The sequence below is a fragment of the Ursus maritimus genome, unplaced genomic scaffold, assembly GCF_017311325.1.
Source record: "Ursus maritimus isolate PB19 unplaced genomic scaffold, ASM1731132v1 scaffold_4, whole genome shotgun sequence".
NCBI classification, from domain to species: Eukaryota; Metazoa; Chordata; class Mammalia; order Carnivora; family Ursidae; genus Ursus; species Ursus maritimus.
The window spans coordinates 1,529,613-1,543,255 of NW_024426552.1; the positions used below are offsets into that span (position 1 = coordinate 1,529,613).

Below are 13,643 nucleotides of genomic sequence, written 5' to 3' on the forward strand. Positions count from 1 at the left end.
CAGCGGTGTCATCGCTGCTTTAATTTGGATTTCCCTGATAACATATGATAGGGAGGATCTTTTCATATGCTTGGTTGCTATCTGTGTATTTTCTTTGGTGAGGTATCTGTTGAGATCTTTGGCCCATTTTTTAATCAGGTTGTTTATTTTCTTGTTGAATTTTCAGAGTTCTTTATATATTGTGGATAACAGTTCTTTATCACATACATGTTTTGCAAATATTTTCTGATAATCTGTGGTTTATCTTTTTATTCCCTTGACAGTGTCTTTCGCAGAGGAAAATTCTTAATTTTGATGAAATCCACCTTATCAATTCTGTCCTTCATACATTATGCCTTCGGTATTGTATCTAAAAAGTTATTGCCAGGGCACCTGGGTGGCCCAGTTGGTTAAGCATCTGCCTTTGGCTCAGGTCACGATCCCAAGGTCCTAGGATTGAGCCCCACACATTGGGCTCCCTGCTCAGCGGAGAGCCTGCTTCTCCCTCTGTCTCTGTCCCTCCTCCTCCCCCTGCTCCCCTCATGCTCTCTCTCTCAAATAAATAAAATCTTTTTTAAAAAATATTTTATTTATTTATTTGACAGAGAGAGAGACAGCCAGCGAGAGAGGGAACACAGCATGGGGAGTTGGAGAGGAAGAAGCAGGCTCCCAGCGGAGGAGCCTGATGTGGGGCTCGATCCCAGGACTCTGGGATCACGCCCTGAGCCAAAGGCAGATGCTTAACGACTGAGCCACCCAGGCGCCCCTCAAATAAATAAAATCTTAAAATAAAATAAAATAGAAAAAAATAAAATGTTATTGCCAAACCCATGGTTATCTACATTTTCTTCTATATTTTCTTCTAGGGGGTTCATAGTTTTGCATTTTATGTGTAGATCTATGATCCATTGTGAATTAATTTTTGTGAAGGGTATAAGGTCTGTGTCTAGGTTAATTTTTTTCTGCACGTGAGTGTCCAATTTTTCCAGCACTTTTTGTTGCAAAAACTATCTTTGTTCCATTGTATTGCCTTTGCTCCTTCATCAGAGGTCAGTTAACTATTTATGTGGGTCTATTTCCGGGCTGTCTATTCTGTGCATTGACCTAGTTCTCGATTCTTTCACTAGTGCCACACCATCTTGATTATTGTAGCCTCTGAGTATGTCTTGAAGTCAGGTAGTGTGAGTACTCCAAGTTTGTTCTCCTTCAATACTGAACTGACTATCCCCGGTCTTTGCCTCTCCATATAAACTTTAGAACCATTTTGTCAATATCCACAGAATAACTTCTTGGCATTCTGATTGGGATTGCACGGAATCTGTAGATCAAGCTGGGGAGAACTGCCATCTTGACAGCAGTCTTCTTATCCATGAACAAGGACTACCTCTGAATTTATGTCGTTCTCCGATCTCTTTCATCAGAGCTTTGTAGTTTTCCTCAGACAGATCTTGTACATATTTTGTTAGATTTATACCTAAATATTTCATTTTGGGGGATGGCATTGTGTTCTTAATTTCACATCCCACTTGTTTATTGTATAGAATATAGGAAAATAATTGACATTTGTATATTATTCTTGTAACCTGTAACCTTATAATCACCTGTTAGTTCCAGGAGTTGAGGTTTTTTCATCAATTCTTCGGGGTTTTCTAAATAGACACTCATGTCGTCTGCAACATAGCTTTATTTCTTCTTTCTCAATCTCTGTGCCTTTTCCCACCCTTTTCTTATCTTATTGCATTAGGGAAGACTTCTGGTATCATATTAAAAGGAAGCGAGAGGGGGACATCCTTGCCTTGTACCTGACTTTAGTGAGAAAGCCTCACGTTCCCCACCGTTAAGTTCGAAGCTAGGCTTTCTGTAGATGCTCCTCACCGCGCTGAGGAGGTTCCCTCTAGTTCTGTTTGCCAAGAGTGCTCATCACAAACGGGTGTTGGATTTTGTCAAATACCTTTATTGCATCGAGATGACACATCTCGTTTCTTCTTTAGCACGTCAATTTGATGGATTAATTGATTTCTGAGTGTTGCATCAGCCTTGCATCCCTAAGACAAATCTCACTTGCTTGTGATGGATAATTCTCATAGACCTCGTTGGATTCAGTTTGCTAATATTTTGTGGAGGATTTTTGCATCTATGTTCCTGAAAGATATTGGTCTACAGTTGTTTTTTGTTATTGTTGTTGTTGCTGTTGTTGTAATGTCTTTGTCTGGTTTTGGCATTAGGGTAATGCTGGTCTCATCAAATGAATTAAGAAGTATTCCATCTGGGGGCGCCCGGGTGGCTCAGTCGGTGAAGCGCCTGCCTTCGGCTCAGGTCGTGATCTCAGGGTCCTGGGATTGAGCCCCGCATCAGGCTCCCTGCTCAGCGGGAAGCCTGCTTCTCCCTCTGCCGTTCCCCCTGCTTGTGCTCTCTTTGTCTCTCTCTCTCTGTCAAATAAATAAACAAATAAATCTTAAGGAAAAAAAAGCATTCCGTCTGCTTCTGTCTTCTGAAAGAGATTGTAGAGAATTTGCATAATTTCTTCCTTGAATGTTTGGTAGAATCACCACTAAACTCACCTGGGCCAGGTGTTTTCTGTTTGGAAGGTTATTGAGTCTTGATTCAATATCTTTATAGATCCTTCTGCAGATTGTCTATTGTTTCTTGTGTGAGTTTCGGCAGATTGTGTCTTTCCAGGAAATATCCCTTCTCCCCAGGTTATCACAGTTGTGAGCATGGAATTGTTCAGACTACTCTTTTGCCATTTTGATGTCTAGGGGACCCGTGGTGATGGCCTCTCTCTCATTTCTGACTAGTAATTTGTGTGCTCCTTTTTCTTACAGGCTTAAGGATTTTATTGATCTTTTCAAAGAATCAGTTTTTGATTTTGTTGAGTTTATTAATTTCCTGTTTTTACTTTCATTGATTTCTGTTCTAATTTTTATTATTTCTTTTCATTTGCTTACTTAAGATTTAATTTGCTTTTCTTCTTCTAGCTTCCCAAGATAGAAGCTTAGATGATGGATTTCAGATCTTTCTTCTTTTCTAATATATGCATTTAATGCTATAAATTCCCCCCAAGCACTGCTTTCACTGCATCACACAAATTCTGATAAACTGTGTTTTCCTTTTCATTTATTTGAAAATATTTTTAAATTTTCTTCAGATTTTGTCTTTGACCCATATGTTATTTAGAAGTGTGTTTTTTAATCTCCATGTTTTGGGGGATTTTTCAGCTATCTTTCTATTATTGATTTCTGGTTTAACTCCACTGTGGTCTGAGAGCAGACGTTGTATGATTTCCATTCTTTTACATTTGTTGAGGTGTGTTTATGGTCCAGAGCACGGTCTGTCTTAATGACTGTCCCACATGACTGTCCCAGGAGCGTGTGTCCTGCTGCTGTTGGATGAGGTGGTTGGGAGACGTCGAATGCACCGAGTTGCCTGATGGTGATACTGAGTTCAACCACGTCCTTACTGATTTTCTGCCTAGTGGAGACTCCATATTTTATTCAATTGTTTGAGTCAGCGTTACCAGGGTGCTCCTACGACTGCTGTCACGATTTTCTATTGATCTCCGGCTCTTAGCACTTGGACTATGATGTGTTGAAGGGTGGTTTTCTTTGTATTTATTCTGCTTGGGGTTTGCCGAGCTTCTTAAATCTATCAATCTGACTTTTCCACCAAAATTGGAAATTTTTCAGCTGTTCTTTCTCTCTTCTCTTCGTTAGACTATAATTAAATGTATACTCGGCATTTTAATATTACCTATGGGCTCCTGAAAGTCATTTCATTTTCTGAATTTTTTCCCCCTTTCTGTTCTTCTGACTGCATGAGCACATAAAAAGTGATTGATGACATCATCTATCTGTTTAGATGTGAACCAGAGCCTGCTCCGAGGCTAGGGATTATAAAATACAGGAAATTCACCGGGGGCCATTCCTTCTTCCCAGTGCCCCCCTCATCCCCCAGGCCTCCTGCTCTGGGTTACTCCCCAGCACCTTCATGGCGGTGCTCTCATCCATCGTTCTGAGTTTATAGTTGTCATCTGTGAAAGGAATGGTCTGACTAGGAGCTACCCGGCCATGAATAGAAGCAGAAACCGTTGCATTTGACTCTGGTTCACAAGAAGATCACAACAACAATATCCGAAAATATTAAGGCAAAAACAGCAGAGGAAAAATCAGCTGTAGTCGGAACATCAGTAATAGTCTGAAATCTCTCAGAGAAGAATTATATTCTTTGATCAAATCTTTGTACCTTCACATTAAAATTTCTTCAGATGCAAATAAGCACCACGCGTTTTATTTTTAATGTTGAAGATAGTTTACTGATTTATATTTAGAGTGACAACTAAGTTGTCTTTATGCAAACAACAGTGAAGACCTTTCTGCAGCTCCGGTGCTGGGCGTGGGTGGGTCCCCGCGGCTCCGTCACATCTGCTCAGGGCTTGCAATCCCAGGGCGGCCACCGCTGGGAACAGAGTGGGCACGTGGTAATCAGCTGGCTTTGTGGCCCCCGTGCCCCACTGGGATAGACAGAATCTGTCATGTTATTTTCCATGCTCCTTGGGCTGGGTGTTAAATTCACTTAAAAAAATAAAAACAAAACAAAAAAAACAGTAACAAAACCCAAAGCTGACGTCTCTGCCCTCAGCGCTGCTGTGCCTACCCCAGAGCCCTGCCTGCTTCTCCAGCCCCACTGTGAGTGGCTGTGCGGACCTGCCACCACGGCGGAGCCTGGGTCCCCTCCCCCCATCCCGGCCCAGGTCGCAGCAACTATCCAAGCCAAAGAGATGACCTCAGTTAGAGAAGCACAGTGCAGCTGTTGTGCTCAGGGTGTGAGGAAGGGCTCTGGAGCTGGCGGTGGGGTGGCTGGGAGCCCTGGGGGAGAGAGCCCGGGGAGGCCAGCCTGTCGCGTCCCACAGGCTGGGGGCTGTGCTCCAGGCAGTGCAGCCCAGAATCCCAACTGGGCCGAGAGAAGCGTCTGGTAGGTAATTTTACATTAGCGGCTAAGTCAACTTCACACATCACAGAGCAATGCAGTCACACTAGCAAAATGCCGCCCAGATACTTATAAAGTGATGAAATGCAAGAGGCCACGAGCCAGCTAGTGCTTTCCTTTTAAGGCCAGAATGGACCCTCTGAACACATAAACACGTCCAGATGGCAATGTGGCCTTGGGTGAACCTCCCCGTGACCTGTGTCCTCCCTCACCTTACCAATGGCCACCTATTAAATTGCTCAAATGGGACTTTCGGTTACATGAATGAAATATTCTGGTTAAAAGGATTAATTTGAAAAGTTATTTGCTACACCTTTGCTTTTTTTAAATTTTCTCATTTTTTAAATCTTTTTTTGTAATATAAAACACAAATCAAGATCACTCACAACAAGCACAGCTGAATGGGTCGTAAAGTGACCGCCCACGAAGAAACAGAATGTTGCCGACCCCCAGCAGCCCTGCCTCGCGCTGCGCGGGCTCCCCTCCTGCCCTCCTCCCCAGCATCCATGACCCTGACTTTCACACGAATCACTCACATGCAGTCTGTGTAGCTTTATCACCCAGCGAAGGGGTCTTGCCCAGGGTTCTGTAAAGCTGGTGGGCCATTCGGGTCTCTGAATCGACAGGGTCTCTCTCCAGCCCTGTCTTGTCCTTCCTGGGCCAACGGACCTGCAGGGGCTTCTGGAGCGGCTCAGTGCCTCCTCGTGGTGCAGACCAGCGTGTTTCTCTGTCCCCTGTCTCCTGAGGGAAGATAAGCCCCCACCTTATATTATCCTTCATTACTGGCTCTGTGTCTTCTTTGGTTTTGTTTTTTGGTTTTTGTTTTTGTTTGTTTTTTTAAAGATTTTGCCTTTAAGGACTCTTGGCGCCCAATGTGGGGCTCAAATCCACAAGCCTGAGACCAAAAGCCGTGCACTCCACCGACTGAGAACGCCAGGTGCCACTGAGTCTCTTCTTTTAAAAACAACTCTTTTTTTTTTTTATGACTGACACTGTGGAACGATAAATATATGGGCAGCTATGGAAAAAAATGACAATAAAATTTGACTGTACGTTTGCTTAGCACTGTCTATAAAACATTACACATATTGCATAATTTTGGTGGTTTTATAAAATACCTGTGATACAGGCAGAGCCAGTAATAACGTTCCCATTTTTTCAGGACCAGATGAGAAACTGAATGTTCAAGAAGTTGAGAAAAACCCGTTCCAGGCCCCAGAGCTAGCACTGTGCCCGTTGGGAGATCCAGAAGCGCTCCAAGGCACTGGGCAGAAAACATGGTGGCCGGGCCCAGGTCCAGGGCAGAGCGGCTCTGGCCTCACCCTGGGGAGAAGAGATGTCCCCCAGATGCCCTTACCTGAGCTGTGGATGAGGAAGCTCGTGGGTCACGGATAGTCTTTTTTTTTTTTTAAAGATTTTATTTATTTATTTGACAGAGAGAGACAGCCAGCAAGAGAGGGAACACAAGCAGGGGGAGTGGGAGAGGAAGAAGCAGACTCATAGCGGAAGAGCCTGATGTGGGGCTCGATCCCACAACGCCGGGATCACGCCCTGAGCCGAAGGAAGACGCTTAACTGCTGCGCCACCCAGGCGCCCCCGGATAGTCTTAAGTCAGGAATGCAAAATGTTCTTTTCTTTTTTAATCGGGGAACAGTACAATCACGTAAGTTAAAATATGGTTCCGTTTTGTTGGATATATTTTTTTACTAAATTTTTTTACTTTGAAAAGCATCAAACTTACAGAAAACTTGAAACAGTAGTACAATGAACAACTGTACGCTCCGTAGCTAGTGCCCCCATTTTAGACATTTTTGTCTATTTTCTCTCCCTCTGCACTCACGCACGTGCGCGCACACACACACGGAGTCTTTTTTGAGACCAAGGCCCAAAACGTTAGAGGGCCCCAAACCACGCAAGAACCCAGGTAAGTAACGTTCTGATGCAATATTGGACAAGATGAAACAGGATGTAAAGAATGCAGGGTGAGCAGCCATCCGCATGGCAGAGGCGGGAGCAGCCCTTCGGACCCGTGGCCTCAGGCCCACCCGGCTCCCCGGCCTCCGCTGTTCATCTCTAGGTGACAAGATGTTCCCGCAGCCGTCCCGCGGGGCCGGTCGGGACAGGGGCCAGCCACAGCCCCGGCCAGCCCAGCGTCTTGGCAGGGCCCCGGGCCCGGCGTGTTTCTCCTCGTGTCTCTGTCCTAAAGTGGACTTTTGGGAGAAGGGAAGAGACGGGGGCGGGGGGGCTGTCATTTTCTCCCCCAGCCCCCACCCCCGAGGCGCCCTGGGCGGTTGTGTAACCCGCCCTGAGACTAAGCAGCCGCCTCAGACCTTCCCCGCCACAGATCGCTCTGAACATTGGTGGGATTCCCGACTCACCGTGGCCAAGTGATTTTCCAATTACTTAGATTTTTGCTGTTTTCTCTTTTTCTTCCCAGAATCACCTGGGGGGGACTCTCAGAGAAGACCAGACAAATGAAAAATGTCAACTTTTAGGTCGTGGCCATTTTTTATTTATCTGTGGGCAAAAACAACAAAATCCTTCAGGATGCTTGTAAAGTGGCGAGCAAGGAATGCATCGCCTCACGTAAATTTAAAAATGAATGAAAGTAATTCAGTTAAACTGTAAAATGTGAATCTAGACAGAGAACTTCAGGCTGAAAATAAACATTTGTGGATCCTGAAAATACCAGCGAACTGCAGTGAAGGGTGATTTTCTCCCCTAATTACCACGTTCACGTCCAGAAATAGAGAGACCTCCGTGCGGGGCGCGGAGCTTGAGCCACAAGCTCTCGTTTTCTGTGGCTTCCCCGGAAAAACAAAGATCAAGGGTCTGTCCGTGTGGAGTTGACGCGGACCGCTGAGCACCCACCGGGTGTGCTGTGCACATGATGGCTTTTTACCCTTTTTACGTTTAGCGTCAGAAACTCTTTTTCCCCAAATAAAATCTTACCCCATCATATACGTCGGGCAGAAGGAGCTGCCGGGGCCCGTCTGAAGGGCCCCCTGCATCACCTGCCCACTCTGGAGTCCAGACATCAGGCAACGGGACCCAAACAATTCAGTGGGTCCTCTGGCCTGGAGGCGGGGCAGGAAGGACTTCCCTGAGTGTGCCCCCGACCCCTCCAGGAGCACCACCCCCTGGAGAACACCCTTCCCAGTATCTCTCCAGGAGCATGCCCCCCAGGACCCTGAAGATGAGGATGCCTCCCCTGGAAAACGGAGGAGCCCAGGACAGGGGTGGAGGTCCAGCAGCAGAGGCCTGTCCTCTTGCCCGCATCCCGAGCCCACGGATCCTGCAGACTACCCCAGCAGCAGGACTTCATGGCCTCTCTGGGGGCGTCACGGGAAGGTGCCGTGGCCGTGGTCCCGCCCTTGCTCTGTCTGTCCCAAAACCTCACTGCTCAGAACAGCATCCCCTGCCCTGGGTCTGTGGGGACCTGCACACAGTGTGACCAGCCCGGGGCAGGCAGGCCTCGGGGGGCTGCCCTCGGCGGGTGGCAGCTGGTCTCCGGTCTCAGGGTCTGACGGACAGAAGCCTCGCACACACATGCTGGTGGACCTACATGAAAAGCTCCTACGAGGGCACCTGGGGTCCAGGGCTCTGTGCGTGGGGGACAACCTCTGTCAGCCCCCTGCACAGCGGGGCCCCCGGCCGTCCAACCGCCAGAAGGGCGTCAGGCAGGGCTAGTGTACACTTCCCTCGCGGGCACTCCTCTCACGTTTTCGAGCGGGTGCACTTCACCGTGCGTGTGGGCTGTGTGTGTGCGTGCTGGGTGTCTAAGTGTGTGTGTGTGCGTGTGTGTAAGTGTGAGGTGTAGTGTGGATTCCCTGGTGTGTCCTTTCTCCCAGTTTCTGTGGGTAAGTCTTCTGCTCCCTGATTTCGAGGCCCATCTTACTCCAGAGGCTGTGGGCCTTTGTCAGCGGGGCGTACGGCCCACTTCATCCTTCACCTTTGGTCACGTGGGCTTTGCTGAGCAGAATTCGTTTCATTTGTATGAAGCCAGATACATCAGCGGCTCATAGCGGCTGGATTTTGTGTTCCAGTTTAAAAGCCTTTCCAATTTCAACATTTTAAAGAAATCTCCAATTTTTAAAGCACTGGCATTTACCGAGCTGAACGGGATGAGGTGTAACCCCAGCGGACCGCCTGTCGTAGCCGGCGGGCGCCCACCCCACGGCCTGCCTTCCGGCCCGCAGGCAGACACCATCTGCATGGGGGTCTCCGCAGCCCCCTGCACCGGCACCCGGCTGTGCTACCATGCCGTTCTGATGCCGAGGCTTTATCCCACACTCAAACGCTCTGTTTCCAGAATTTTCCCGGCTCTTCCTGTGCATTTGCTTTTCCCGACAGCCTTGGGAAAAGACCGTCACCTTCGGCCAGGCTGCTCCCCTCTCCCTGGCGCCCACCCTCCAGGAGCGCCCCGAGACCCTCTCTGCCACCGTCAGCCACTGACCCTTCTCTGCCGCCTGCACACCATCCTTGCTCCCCGCCACTCCCCGCTCCCCAGCTTCGGGGAAATGCAGTGTGTGCCTCTGTTTCCCCTGCTTGTTGCTTCTGGACGATTCCGGGGAGCTAGGACTCCAGCTCCAGCTGAGCTTGGGGCCTGTTGGCGCCCAGGCGGGCCTGCACTTCAGCCCGGCTCTCCACGGGCCGCAGCACTACTGTAACATCCGCGAGGTTTACGGGACTTACGCTCCCTTTTATGGTGAGGAGTGGAGACCTCTGCTTTGTGTCTGGGGCTGGAGCTGTCAGTGCGTCCACTGGTCTAGACTGGGCACAGAGTCTGCCCCAGAAGAAAGGCAGCCCCTGCCCCTCGCCCGCCCTGGCGGTGTCTTTACAGCAAGTGGGGGGTCAGGGACTGGAGGGAGGCACGGGACAAACGCACAGGCTCTGGGGGTCTCTGAGGGAAGAGGACCCCTGCCCCAGCCAGTGGCAGCTAGAGGACAGCCGAGCTCAGGCCACACTGATTTAGATTCTGTCTGGATCTCCCCACCACGACCGCCTCTCAGAGCATCTCTGTTTGCTCCCTGGGTCAAAAATGTCACTCGGGGGGCGCCTGGGTGGCACAGGGGCGCCTGAGTGGCACAGCAGTTAAAGCGTCTGCCTTCGGCTCAGGGCGTGATCCCGGAGATCTGGGATCGAGCCCCCCATTAGGCTCCTCCGCTATGAGCCTGCTTCTTCCTCTCCCACTCCCCCTGCTTGTGTTCCCTCTCTCGCTGGCTGTCTCTATCTCTGTCGAATAAATAAATAAAATCTTAAAAATAAAAAAAAAATGTCACTCGGCCTCTGGCTTCCCTAGTGAACACGGAGAAGGATTTACAAGCCAGTGACGAAGATACCAGAGTCCAGCACAAGCCCCTCGGCCTTCTGAAGGTGAGGCCTGCCCTCCTGGTGCCCCACTGCCCGCTGGTGCAGAGAGCGCTGCCCAGTCGACCGCACTCCAGAGCCCTGGGGGGCACGCTGCCCCTCACAGCCCCAGCCTGTGTGGACTCCAAGCTCCGAGAGCACGTGGGTCCCCTCTTCTCTCACTTCCTCGGCCGCTCTCTTGCCACATCCCCCTTACTTCACCCTTGGACGCCGACTCACTGGGACAAGTTGTGTTTTTCTTGGGAGACTCTAACCGCATTTCTTTTCTCCTGATAACACAAATATGTGTCTTCACCCCAGTCCATCCTGCTTCTTAATTATTCTGTTGTTGAAAGGACTCCACCTGTGTGGGAAGACGAGGATCTTGGGGCCCGACTCCTGCCCGCCCAGGAGGTTGCCGTGCGGACCTGTGCCACATCCGCCAACCCCGCTGTCTGTCTGCGTTCTTGGGGTGCGGCCGCTTTCTCCCAGACCCCCAGTCTTCCTCTTGCCTCCCAAATTTGCTTCAGATCAGATGGGAAGTGCATGTCCTGAGCTCTTGTGGGTCTGAACGTGGCTCTCCTGGCTGTCAGTCATGCTGGATTGTTGGGCTGGGTATAGAAAGCAGGGGTCTGATTGGGATTTATTGGGAACCCCAGGCCTTCCACAGGATCCTAACAGCGTCAGCACCAATACCAGCGCCATTCCGTTCCTTCAGAGACAGCTTGTTCTTTCTCTTGCCAAACTTCCAGAATCTTCTCTCTACGTGCTTGTATTCCAGAATGGGAGCAGCTGTATCGGGGTGGATGTCCTGTCTTTCGCCCCGTGTAGGGCACTTGGGCCTTCCCATCTGTCTTCAATCCTGGGAAACTTCCCTGTGCTCGTTCTGGTGGTGTTTCCTTCCCGGGATCTTGGGCTTCTCACCTGGAACCTCCATCACATTTGTTTTGGAGTACTTGGATTCAGCCTCCAGACTTCTCCATCTCCCCTCATATAGCCACGTCTTTGTCTATTTTTTATGCATTTCAAAACTTTCTTCCTCTTTCTCTTCTGACTCTCCCACTGAGTTTTTATGTTGAAAACTACCTTCCAAATTTCAAGACCTCTGCTATTCTCCAGTTCTCCTTGTTTTCAGAGCACTGTTCTTGCTATGGCTGTGGGATGTTGGGGGGTCTCTCCCAGTAACTATGGCTTTCTAAGCTCTTCCAGCTTTCACAACTGAAGTGTCCATGAGAACCTAGGCCCCATTTCACACTGCAACACCTGAGGGTATATGGGGGGCTGGCAGGGGCTGTGTCAGGGGGTGTGTTGGGGGTTATGTTGGGGCCTGTGTTGGGGGCTGTGTCAGGGGGCTGAGCCTGTCCCTGGTCACTCTGCCTCTTGCCCCCAGATGGTTTCTCTCCCCTGTCCCTGTCAGCTCACGGCCACACACTCTTGGAGCCCTGGATTCCTCTCTCTCTCTCACACCACATGTAATCTTCGCAGATCTTCCACCTTCACCTTCAGAGTGCCCCAGGAGCCCAGTCCTCCCGCCACCTGCTCCATAGCTCCCGGGTGGCCATCACCCACCTGGAGTGCTCGATGTCCCTACCACCCCCAGGGCCATGCTTCAAGTGGCAGGAGGACGGTTCCCACGCACCAGCGAGGCCCATGCTCTGCAGTGCCCAGTGTCCCCTCGGCCTAGCCCGTGGCCCTCATCCCCCACCCAGTGCTGCCCTGGCAGAGCCTGAGTTTCTCCCTGCACCAGCCAGCAGCCAGCTGGCTTGGGGTACGGCTTGCCGTACGGCCAGTTCCTGGCCTGGACTGTAAGCAGCAAAGCCCTCAGTGCCGTCTCCCTGGGGCCCCTAGGTGGCTGCCCCTTCCGCAGATACTCTACAGGTAGCTGTCGAATGACCCAAGTAAGCAAAGAGAGCCAGCAGGGCTAAGAAGGGCAGCCGGGAACCGCAGACGCTTGTCATTTACAGAGAGTGTTGGAAGGAGGGACAGGCCATAGGAGAAGGGAGGAAGGAAGGAATCAGTGAGTGGACGAGAGATTTGGGATGCTCTTTGTCCCCAGGGAACAAGTCACAGGCTACTGGAAGTCTCCTGAGTCACCCGGGGGGGCACGCCAAGCAGCCTCCACGAGTGAGGGGAGAGCCAACCTCCACGACAGCAAGACACACTCACACCCACGCCCCCCCCCCACCCGGCAGGGTCACAGGGTCCACACGGGCTCTGGCTCAGGTGGCCTCTTGGGGTCCTCTGTCCAGGTCCCTTCCAGGCCAGCACTGGCCCCATGGAGCCTCCTGCAGCTCCCGCGGCCGCATCGGGTCCTAGCGGACCAATGAGGCTGCTGATTCCCTGCCCCTAATTCCATTCTCCCACCCCAGGTCATATGTGTGCCGCTGAAGGCCACTCCCTGAGGATGGGGGCGTCCCGAAGGGCCGCAGCTTTGTGTTCGCAGTGGACACCGGAGAGACCGAGTAGCATCGGGCGTGGGGGATGAGACTTCTGTGAGCTCTGGGTTGTACAGTCTTGACTTGGGACCATGTGACTGTCTTTTACGCATCTTAAAGAAATTTAGTAAAACATAAAAATCAGTACCTAAAAACAGAAAACAACTGGAAGCCAACTGACGGGTATCAAGTGACTGCAAAGTCCAGCGTCTGTACATCCCGATGGGCCACGCTCTACGGTGTCGGGGAGCCACACGAGACACCTGCGCCTGGCGGGCACGCGCGGCCGCGGTAGCACCGGGGGCGGGGGGCGGCCGGAGGGCGACGGGCGCCGGCGCCGGGAAGCGAAGTGACACACAGGACCCAGCCTTTCTTCCTCAAAACCGCATGTACTTCCTAAACCTGTGCGCGGACGGAGCTTGGAAACAACGACAAACTGGTGGCAACGAGCTCCTACCACCCAAACCGTGGTCTCCAAAGACCATTTCCTGCTCCGAGAAACGACGACTTGGCAGAAAAATAGCTACTTCCGGTTTGGGACAGGAAGTGCCCCCGCGGAGCCTGGAGGGAGCGAGGGGAGGGGCCGGGGCGGGGCCGCCTGGCAGGGGAGCACGTGACCATGCTGGGACCTGTGACCCACGGAGGATGGGGACAGGTCGGCGTGCAGACCGAGCACATCCCAGCGCCGCCGAGAGCAACACAGACCCTTCCGGGGCAAGGCTGGCAGCGCGGATGCTCAGTTTTCAAAATTATTCCAGACCTTTAAAAAATTACTTTTCTAAATTATGAAAATATTCTAGAAAATGTGGAAACCCCTTTCTACGAGAGTAGAAAGAGAGGAACGCCCCCAAACCTAGTCGCACCCCCCAAATGCACCAGCTGGCTTTCAAAGCA

General features: G+C 50.8%; 1 long non-coding RNA gene across 1 annotated transcript; it reads right to left on the minus strand.

Annotated features, from left to right (window-relative positions):
• Window positions 1-3,217: 3,217 nt before the first annotated feature.
• LOC103680691 lies at window positions 3,218-13,321 on the minus strand. The gene is made up of 3 exons (XR_005832275.1): window positions 12,898-13,321; window positions 5,502-5,706; window positions 3,218-4,550 (listed from the first exon to the last, which is right to left on the minus strand). It is a non-coding gene; the product is annotated as an uncharacterized LOC103680691 (long non-coding RNA).
• Between the last annotated feature and the right edge of the window lie 322 nt (window positions 13,322-13,643).